This window comes from Bombina bombina, chromosome 7 (genome assembly GCF_027579735.1).
Source record: "Bombina bombina isolate aBomBom1 chromosome 7, aBomBom1.pri, whole genome shotgun sequence".
Classification (NCBI taxonomy): domain Eukaryota; kingdom Metazoa; phylum Chordata; class Amphibia; order Anura; family Bombinatoridae; genus Bombina; species Bombina bombina.
In genome coordinates, this window is record NC_069505.1 from 443,353,372 (window position 1) to 443,363,120 (window position 9,749).

Sequence of the window (9,749 nt, forward strand, 5' to 3'; positions counted from 1 at the left end):
GGGTTAGGTATTGTTATATGTGGTGCAGGTGTGAGCTGTATATGGGGCAGGTATTGTTATATGTGGTGCAGGTGTGAGCTGTATATGGGGCAGGTATTGTTATATGTGGTGCAGGTGTGAGCTGTATATGGGGCAGGTATTGCTATATGTGGTGCAGGTGTGAGCTGTATATGGGGCAGGTATTGCTATATGTGGTGCAGGTGTGAGCTTTATATGGGGCAGGTATTGCTATATGTGGTGCAGGTGTGAGCTTTATATGGGGCAGGTATTGCTATATGTGGTGCAGGTGTGAGCTTTATATGGGGCAGGTATTGTTATATGTGGTGCAGGTGTGAGCTGTATATGGGGCAGGTATTGCTATATGTGGTGCAAGTGTGAGCTTTATATGGGGCAGGTATTGCTATATGTGGCGCAGGTGTGAGCTTTATATGGGGCAGGTATTGTTATATGTGGTGCAGGTGTGAGCTTTATATGGGGCAGGTATTGCTATATGTGGTGCAGGTGTGAGCTTTATATGGGGCAGGTATTGTTATATGTGGTGCAGATGTGATCTGTATATGGGGCAGGTATTGCTATATGTGGTGCAGGTGTGAGCTTTATATGGGGCAGGTATTGCTATATGTGGTGCAGATGTGAGCTGTATATGGGGCAGGTATTGTTATATGTGGTGCAGGTGTGAGCTGTATATGGGGCAGGTATTGTTATATGTGGTGCAGATGTAAGCTGTATATGGGGCAGGTATTGCTATATGTGGTGTAGGTATTGTTTTATATGGGGCATGTATTGGTATATATGGTGTAGGTGTGAGTTGTATATGGGTCAGGTATTGTTATATGTGGTGCAGGTGTGAGCTGTATATGGGGCAGGTATTGTTATATGTGGTGCAGGTGTGAGCTGTATATGGGGCAGGTATTGCTATATGTGGTGCAGGTGTGAGCTTTATATGGGGCAGGTATTGCTATATGTGGTGCAGGTGTGAGCTTTATATGGGGCAGGTATTGCTATATGTGGTGCAGATGTGAGCTGTATATGGGGCAGGTATTGCTATATGTGGTGCAGGTGTGAGCTTTATATGGGGCAGGTATTGCTATATGTGGTGCAGATGTGAGCTGTATATGGGGCAGGTATTGTTATATGTGGTGCAGGTGTGAGCTGTATATGGGGCAGGTATTGTTATATGTGGTGCAGGTGTGAGCTGTATATGGGGCAGGTATTGCTATATGTGGTGCAGATGTAAGCTGTATATGGGGCAGGTATTGCTATATGTGGTGTAGGTATTGTTTTATATGGGGCATGTATTGGTATATATGGTGTAGGTGTGAGTTGTATATGGGTCAGGTATTGTTATATGTGGTGCAGGTGTGAGCTGTATATGGGGCAGGTATTGTTATATGTGGTGCAGGTGTGAGCTGTATATGGGGCAGGTATTGCTATATGTGGTGCAGGTGTGAGCTTTATATGGGGCAGGTATTGCTATATGTGGTGCAGGTGTGAGATTTATATGGGGCAGGTATTGCTATATGTGGTGCAAATGTGAGCTGTATATGGGGCAGGTATTGCTATATGTGGTGCAGGTGTGAGCTTTATATGGGGCAGGTATTGCTATATGTGGTGCAGATGTGAGCTGTATATGGGGCAGGTATTGTTATATGTGGTGCAGGTGTGAGCTGTATATGGGGCAGGTATTGTTATATGTGGTGCAGGTGTGAGCTGTATATGGGGCAGGTATTGCTATATGTGGTGCAGATGTAAGCTGTATATGGGGCAGGTATTGCTATATGTGGTGTAGGTATTGTTTTATATGGGGCATGTATTGGTATATATGGTGTAGGTGTGAGTTGTATATGGGTCAGGTATTGTTATATGTGGTGCAGGTGTGAGCTGTATATGGGGCAGGTATTGTTATATGTGGTGCAGGTGTGAGCTGTATATGGGGCAGGTATTGTTATATGTGGTGCAGGTGTGAGCTGTATATGGGGCAGGTATTGCTATATGTGGTGCAGGTGTGAGCTTTATATGGGGCAGCTATTGCTATATGTGGTGCAGGTGTGAGCTTTATATGGGGCAGGTATTGCTATATGTGGTGTAGGTATTGTTTTATATGGGGCAGGTATTGTTATATATGGTGTAGGTGTGAGCTGTATATGGGGCAGGTATTGCTATATGTGGTGCAGATGTGAGCTGTATATGGGGCAGGTATTGTTATATGTGGTGCAGGTGTGAGCTGTATATGGGGCAGTTATTGTTATATGTGGTGCAGGTGTGAGCTGTATATGGGGCAGGTATTGTTATATGTGGTGCAGGTGTAAGCTGTATATGGGGCAGGTATTGCTATATGTGGTGCAGGTGTAAGCTGTATATGGGGCAGGTATTGCTATATGTGGTGTAGGTATTGTTTTATATGAGGCAGGTATTGGTATATATGGTGTAGGTGTGAGTTGTATATGGGTCAGGTATTGTTATATGTGGTGCAGGTGTAAGCTGTATACGGGGCAGGTTTTGGTATATGTGGTGTAGGTGTGAGCTGTATATGGGCCAGGTATTGTTTTATATGGGGCAGGTATTGGTATATGTGGTATAGGTGTGAGCTGTATATAGGGCAGGTATTGCTGTATGTGGTGTAGGTGTAAGCTGTATATGGGGCAGGTATTGCTATATGTGGTGCAGGTATTGCTTTTATGCTGCAGGTATTGGTATATATGGTGTAGGTGTGAGCTGTTTATGGGGCAGGTATTGCTGTATATGGGGCAGGTTTTGTTTTATATGGGGCAGGTATTGGTATATGTGGTATAGGTGTGAGCTGTATATAGGGCAGGTATTGCTATATGTGGTGCAGGTATTGCTTTATATGGTGCAGGTATTGGTATATATGGTGTAGGTGTGAGCTGTTTATGGGGCAGGTATTGCTGTATATGGGGCAGGTATTGCTTTATATGGGGCAGGTATTGCTTTATCTAGTGTAGGTGTGAGCTTTATATGGGGCAGGTATTGCTGTATTTAGGGCAGGTATTGCTGTATATGGGGCAGGTATTGCTGTATATGGGGCAGGTATGAGCTGTATATGGGGCAGGTATTGCTGTATATAGGGCAGGTATTGCTATATGTGGTGTAGGTGTGAGCTGTATATGGGACAGTTATTGCTATATGTGGTGTAGGTGTGAGCTGTATATGGGACAGTTATTGCTATATGTGGTGTAGGTGTGTGCTGTATATGGGACAGCTATTGCTATATGTGGTGTAGGTGTGAGCTGTATATGGGACAGTTATTGCTATATGTGGTGTAGGTGTGAGCTGTATATGCGACAGTTATTGCTACATGTGGTGTAGGTGTGAGCTGTATATGGGACAGTTATTGCTATATATGGTGCAGGTGTTGCTTTATATGGGGCAGGTATTGCTTTATATGGGGCAGGTATTGGTATATATGGTGTAGGTGTGAGCTGTATATGGGGCAGGTATTGCTGTATATAATGGGCAGGTATTGCTATATGTGGTGTAGGTGTGAGCTGGATATGGGGCAGGTATTACTATATGTGGTATAGGTGTGAGCTGTATATAGGGCAGGTATTGCTGTATGTGGTGTAGATGTGAGCTCTATATGGGGCAGGTATTCCTGTATGTGGTGTAGGTGTGAGTTGTATATGGGGCAGGTATTGCTATATGTGGTGCAGGTGGGGTGTGTGGTGCAGGTGTGAGTTGCATATAGGGCAGGTATTGCTATATGTTTTGTAGGGTAGATGTGGGGTGTAAAATAGAGTTTAAAGGGACAGTAAAGTCAAAATTAAAAACTTTCATGATTCAGATAGAGAATCAATTTGAAACTTTCCAATTTACTTTCGGTACGTTTTTGCTTTGTTCTTTTTTGTATCCTTTGTTGAAAAGCATAGCTAGGCAGGCTTAGGAGGAGCAGTAATAAGAGCTAGATGCACATATATAAATTATATATATATATTGTCATTGCTGCTCCTTCATAACAGGACACCAAGAGAATGAGGCAAATTTGATTTGATGAGTCATTTAAAATTGCCTGAGTCATAAAATACGTTTTTGGGTTTCCTGTCCCTTTAAGGAGAAACAATGTTTTTCTTTTGCATATACCTAAATGATCTGAGCATTCCTGGCAGAAGCATTGTTTTGTTCAGATCTTAGAAGATGTTCCTTCATCAGCCTGCAGGTCACCTCTGGTCCTCTGCTTACACTGGTATGAGGGTCACCTCTGGTCCTCTGCTTACACTGGTCTCAGGGTCACCTCTGGTCCTTCCCTCTTTACACTGGTCTCAGGGTCAACTCTGGTCCTTCTCTCCTTACACTGGTCTCAGGGTCACCTCTGGTCCTTCCCTCCTTACACTGGTCTCAGGGTCACCTCTGATCCTTCTCTCCTTACACTAGTCTCAGGGTCACTTCTGGTCCTTCCCTCCTTACACTGGTCTCAGGGTCACCTCTGGTCCTTCCCTCCTTACACTGGTCTCAAGGTCACCTCTGGTCCTTCCCTCCTTACACTGGTCTCAGGGTCACCTCTGGTCCTTCCCTCCTTACACTGGTCTCAGGGTCACCTCTGGTCCTTCACTCCTTACACTGGTCTCAGGGTCACCTCTGGTCCTTCCCTCCTTACACTGGTCTCAGGGTCACCTCTTGTCCTTCCCTCCTTACACTGGTCTCAGGGTCACCTCTGGTCATTCCCTCCTTACACTGGTCTCAGGGTCACCTCTGGTCCTTCTCTCCTTACACTGGTCTCAGGGTCACCTCTGGTCCTTCCCTCCTTACACTGGTCTCAGGGTCACCTCTGGTCCTTCTCTCCTTACACTGGTCTCAGGGTCACCTCTGGTCCTTCCCTCCTTACACTGGTCTCAGGGTCACCTCTGGTCCTTCCCTCCTTACACTGGTCTCAGGGTCACCTCTGGTCCTTCCCTCCTTACACTGGTCTCAGGGTCACCTCTGGTCCTTCTCTCCTTTCACTGGTCTCAGGGTCACCTCTGGTCCTTCCCTCCTTACACTGGCCTCAGGGTCACCTCTGGTCCTTCTCTACTTACACTGGTCTCAGGGTCACCTCTGGTCCTTCCTTCCTTACACTGGTCTCAGGGTCACCTCTGATCCTTCCCTCCTTACACTGGTCTCAGGGTCACCTCTGGTTCTTCCCTCCTTACACTGGTCTCAGGGTCACCTCTGGTTCTTCCCTCCTTACACTGGTCTCAGGGTCACCTCTGGTCCTTCCCCCCATACACTGGTCTCAGGGTCACCTCTGGTCCTTCCCTTCTTACACTGGTCTCAGGGTCACCTCTGGTCCTTCCCTCCTCACACTGGTCTCAGGGTCACCTCTGGTCCTTCCCCCCTTACACTGGTCTCAGGGTCACCTCTGGTCCTTCCCTCTTTACACTGGTCTCAGGGTCACCTCTGGTCCTTCCCTCTGGTCACCTCTGGTCCTTCCCTCCTTACACTGGTCTCAGGGTCACCTCTGGTCCTTACCTCCTTATACTGGTCTCAGGGTCACCTCTGGTCCTTCCCTCCTCACACTGGTCTCAGGGTCACCTCTGGACCTTCCCTCCTTACACTGGTCTCAGGGTCACCTCTGGTCCTTACCTCCTTACACTGGTCTCAGGGTCACCTCTGGTCCTTCCCTCCTTACACTGGTTTCAGGGTCACCTCTGGTCCTTCCCTCCTTACACTGGTCTCAGGGTCACCTCTGGCTCTTCCCTCCTTACACTGGTCTCAGGGTCACCTCTAGTCCTTCCCTCCTTACACTGGTCTCAGTGTCACCTCTGGTCCTTCTCTGCTTACACTGGTCTCAGGGTCACCTTTGGTCCTTCTCTGCTTACACTGGTTTCAAGGTCACCTCTGGTCCTTCCCTCCTTACACTGGTCTCAGGGTCACCTCTGGTCCTTCCCTCCTTACACTGGTCTCAGGGTCACCTCTGGTCCTTCCCTCCTTACACTGGTCTCAGGGTCACCTCTGGTCCTTCCCTCCTTACACTGGTCTCAGGGTCACCTCTGGTCCTTCTCTCCTTACACTGGTCTCAGGGTCCCCCCTGGTCCTTTCTTACTTAACACAATTATACCAAAAAAAAAAACTAGATAGTCTTAAAGATTCAATACTCCAACAAAATTCCTCTTCAAAGAGTTAGGTGCAGCTCCTCTCTAATTGGTATAGGGTAACCATCAATCATCTGAAAAAACATGCAAAAGAGAAAGGGCGTCCAATGGAGCATTAACCAGACAACAATCAGATTTAGTAAACAAACGTAAACACACTCACAAGTGTAAAGCACTTTTTGGGTAAATTAGCAGCCTCCCAGCAAGCTGTCCTCTTGGTATTACTAGACTCGGGCTAATCTTTGGGGTTTCTTCTGTACACCAGTTTGCCCCCTACGGTGTCTCAGCATTGGCCGCTTACAAGGAGAACTGATTCCTTCTGCTACTTGATGCTTTTTGGCTAAACTGCAGTTTTCTTTTTCCCAGAGCATGTTCTCTAGAGCTATGGATGCAATGTAAGGATTCCAACATCTGTGGGCGCCATTACAAATAAGTCTTTATTTTTCCCACTCTCATCCTCCAACTCAACAGGGAAGGGAAACAGCACCAGACACATTCAGGGCTGTGTTCAGCCTCTGGACATTTAAAGAGGGAAGAATTAATGTACTGTTTGGTGCCCCAGTGCCGTGACACGCAAGCGCTTGATGGGTCATAACATTCCTACTGAGGGTCAGGAGAAAGCAACTACAATGCAATAATGTTATTGTTCTTACTGGGACCGTTCACACTTTATTCCTGTAAGAAAATAATTGATCTATTTGGTGTCCCCGGATTGGTTTCCTTCAGTATTTACAATTTCTGATCCTCCCTAAAGACAAAAACAGGTGCAAATCTTCCTTCGTATTAATAATTTGTTGTCATCTATGAAGTGAGACTCATCACATGATGTGTAAGACAAAATACTGAGGTATGCTAGTCATGAGACATTCACATGCTAGGCTAGATTATGTAATGATTCCTTTTCATTTGTATACACTGTATACATTGTAATTCACTAACATTAAATATATACATCTATAGCTATATATCTATATCGTCATCAACTGCAATCTCTTACTCGGCCAGGACTTGTGGACATTTCAAACCATTACATTTATATAGGATTGCTAGGTGTCCCGTTTTTAACCGGACAGTTCAGTTTTTTAGCAGACTGTCCAGTAAAAGCTTCACAAAAATACTAAGGCTAAATGTCTTGTATACCTAAACGCACTACAAATATGGAGCAGAAAGAAGCGAAGGAACATCAAGGAGGTCAAATCATTACTGTTTTCATGTAATTTGCAACCAAAGAGGTAGAATTATAGATCTGTATGTTACTGGCAGCGAAGGGGTAATATAACTGCTCACATGTGACAAATATACATAATGGGATTGAGAGTAGCAACTAAGGTAGAGTTTACTATTTTGCCAGGTCAACTTCACATTATCCAGTATTTTAGTGCAGGACATCTGACAACCTTACATATACATACATATATATATATATATATATATATACTGATTATATACAGTATATACTGTATATATATATATATATATATATGTGTGTGTGTGTGTGTGTGAGAGAAAGGGAAGGGGAGAGAGAGGGAAAGAGAATGGTAGTACTATTCGTGATTGAACAATATATATTTTATTAAATCAAATGTGGGAGTGGGTGCTGTATACTTTTAGACAGAACAGGACAAATAGTGGTAAAACCAACTATATAGATGTATACAAATTAGCACTCCTCACCCTAAATTCCACTAATAAATAATGTGATTCTAAATAGAAAACACAAAAATTATGAAATGCTGTGTACTGATAAACACACTTTATTTACAAAATGATAAGACCCTACTAAGTGGGAACACACTGCGGGTTAAAAACAAACGGCTAGATTACAAGTTTTGCGTTATGGTGTGGTACGGCTATACCGCTGAACAATTGGCCATTGTGCATCGAATGCCCAGGAACGCATATTACGAGTCACTGTGGTATAGCTATACCGCAAGCATTTTAGCCTTAACGCAACCCTCCATTCCGCACTCAAAAAAATTACGTTTAAATGCAGGATTTTCCAAAGTGCCGTATTACAGGTTGTGTGGTCCAGCTAAAATGCTTGCGTTACAGCCTATTCCGCCGTGAGCTATTCCTGCGATCGAGACCAGTAGTTATGGATTTGCAAAACAAAAATGTTTCACAAAACTCATAACTAAAATGTTACAAAGTACACTAACACCCATAAACTACCTATTAACCCCTAACCCGCCACCCTACCGCATCACAACTATTAAATTAAACCCGTTAACCCCTAAACCGCTGCCCCCCACATCGCAAAACACTAAATTAAACTATCAACCCCTAAACCTAACACCCCCTTAACTTTAAATTAAAACTTACTATATAACTATCTTAAAATAAATATAAACTTACCTGTGAAATAAAAACAAAACTAAGATTAAACTATAAATTAACCTAACATAAATATTCTAATAAAATAAAATAAACTACCAATTAAAAATCCTAAATTACATGATTAAAAAAAACCTAACACTACGAAAAAATAAAAAACCTAAATTACAAATGTAAATAAACCGAATACTACAAAAAAAAAAATTAACATTACAAAAAATAAAAACGCTAAAATCCGAAAAATAAAAAAAACACTAACGGCTAGATTACGAGTTTTGTCGGTAAAGCTGTGCGTTGCTAACGCTCAGTATATGTTCACCGCTCACCTACAAACAACGCTGGTATTACAGGTTTTTTTCAACCCGGCATTAGCCTCTAAAAAGTGAGCGGAGAGCAAAATTTAGCTCCACATCTCATCCACATCTCATCTCAATACCAGCGTTGCTTACGGTAGCGGTGAGCTGGCTAAACGTGCTCGTGCACGATTTCCCCATAGGAAACAATGGGGCAGATTCGACTGAAAAAAAACTAACACCTGCAAAAAAGCAGCGTTCAGCTCCTAACGCAGCCCCTTTGTTTCCTATGGGGAAATACATTTTATGTCTGCACCTAACACCCTAACATGAACCCCGAGTCTAAACACCCCTAATCTTACACTTATTAACCCCTAATCTGCCACCCCCGACATCGCCGCAACCTACATTATATTATTAACCCCTTATCTGCCGCTCCGGGCACCGCTGCCACCTACATTATACTTATGAACCCCATAATCTGCTGCCCCCAACATCGCCGACACCTACATTATAGTTATTAACCCCTAATCTGCCCCCCCCAACGTTGCTGCAACTATATTAAATTTATTAACCCCTAATCTGCCGCCGCCAACGTCGCCGCCACTATAATAAAGTTATTAACCCCTAAACCTAAGTCTAACCCTAACCCTAACACCCCCCTAACTTAAATATAAATTAAATACATCTAAATAAATTTACTAGTATTAACTAAATTATTCCTATTTAAAACTAAATACTTACCTATAAACTAAACCCTAAGATAGCTACAATATAACTAATAGTTACATTGTAGCTAGCTTAGGGTTTATTTTTATTTTACAGGCAACTTTGTATTTATTTTAACTAGGTAGAATAGTTATTAAATAGTTATTAACTATTTAATAACTACCTAGCTAAAATAAATACAAATTTACCTGTAAAATAAACCCTAACCTAAGTTACAATTACACATAACACTACACTATAATTAAATTAATTACCTAAAACTAACTACAATTAATTCCAATTAAATTAAATAAACTAAAGTACGAAA

The 9,749-nt window shown here is 43.2% G+C and overlaps 1 protein-coding gene across 1 annotated transcript in view; it reads right to left on the minus strand.

Annotated features, from left to right (window-relative positions):
• SEPTIN3 (septin 3) overlaps positions 1–4,401 on the minus strand; it is a 173,950-nt gene extending 169,549 nt beyond the window's left edge. The window contains exon 1 of the mRNA XM_053721386.1: positions 4,099–4,401. The gene's annotated coding sequence lies outside the window, so the exon portion shown is untranslated. The remainder of the gene's footprint in view (positions 1–4,098) is intronic.
• Between the last annotated feature and the right edge of the window lie 5,348 nt (positions 4,402–9,749).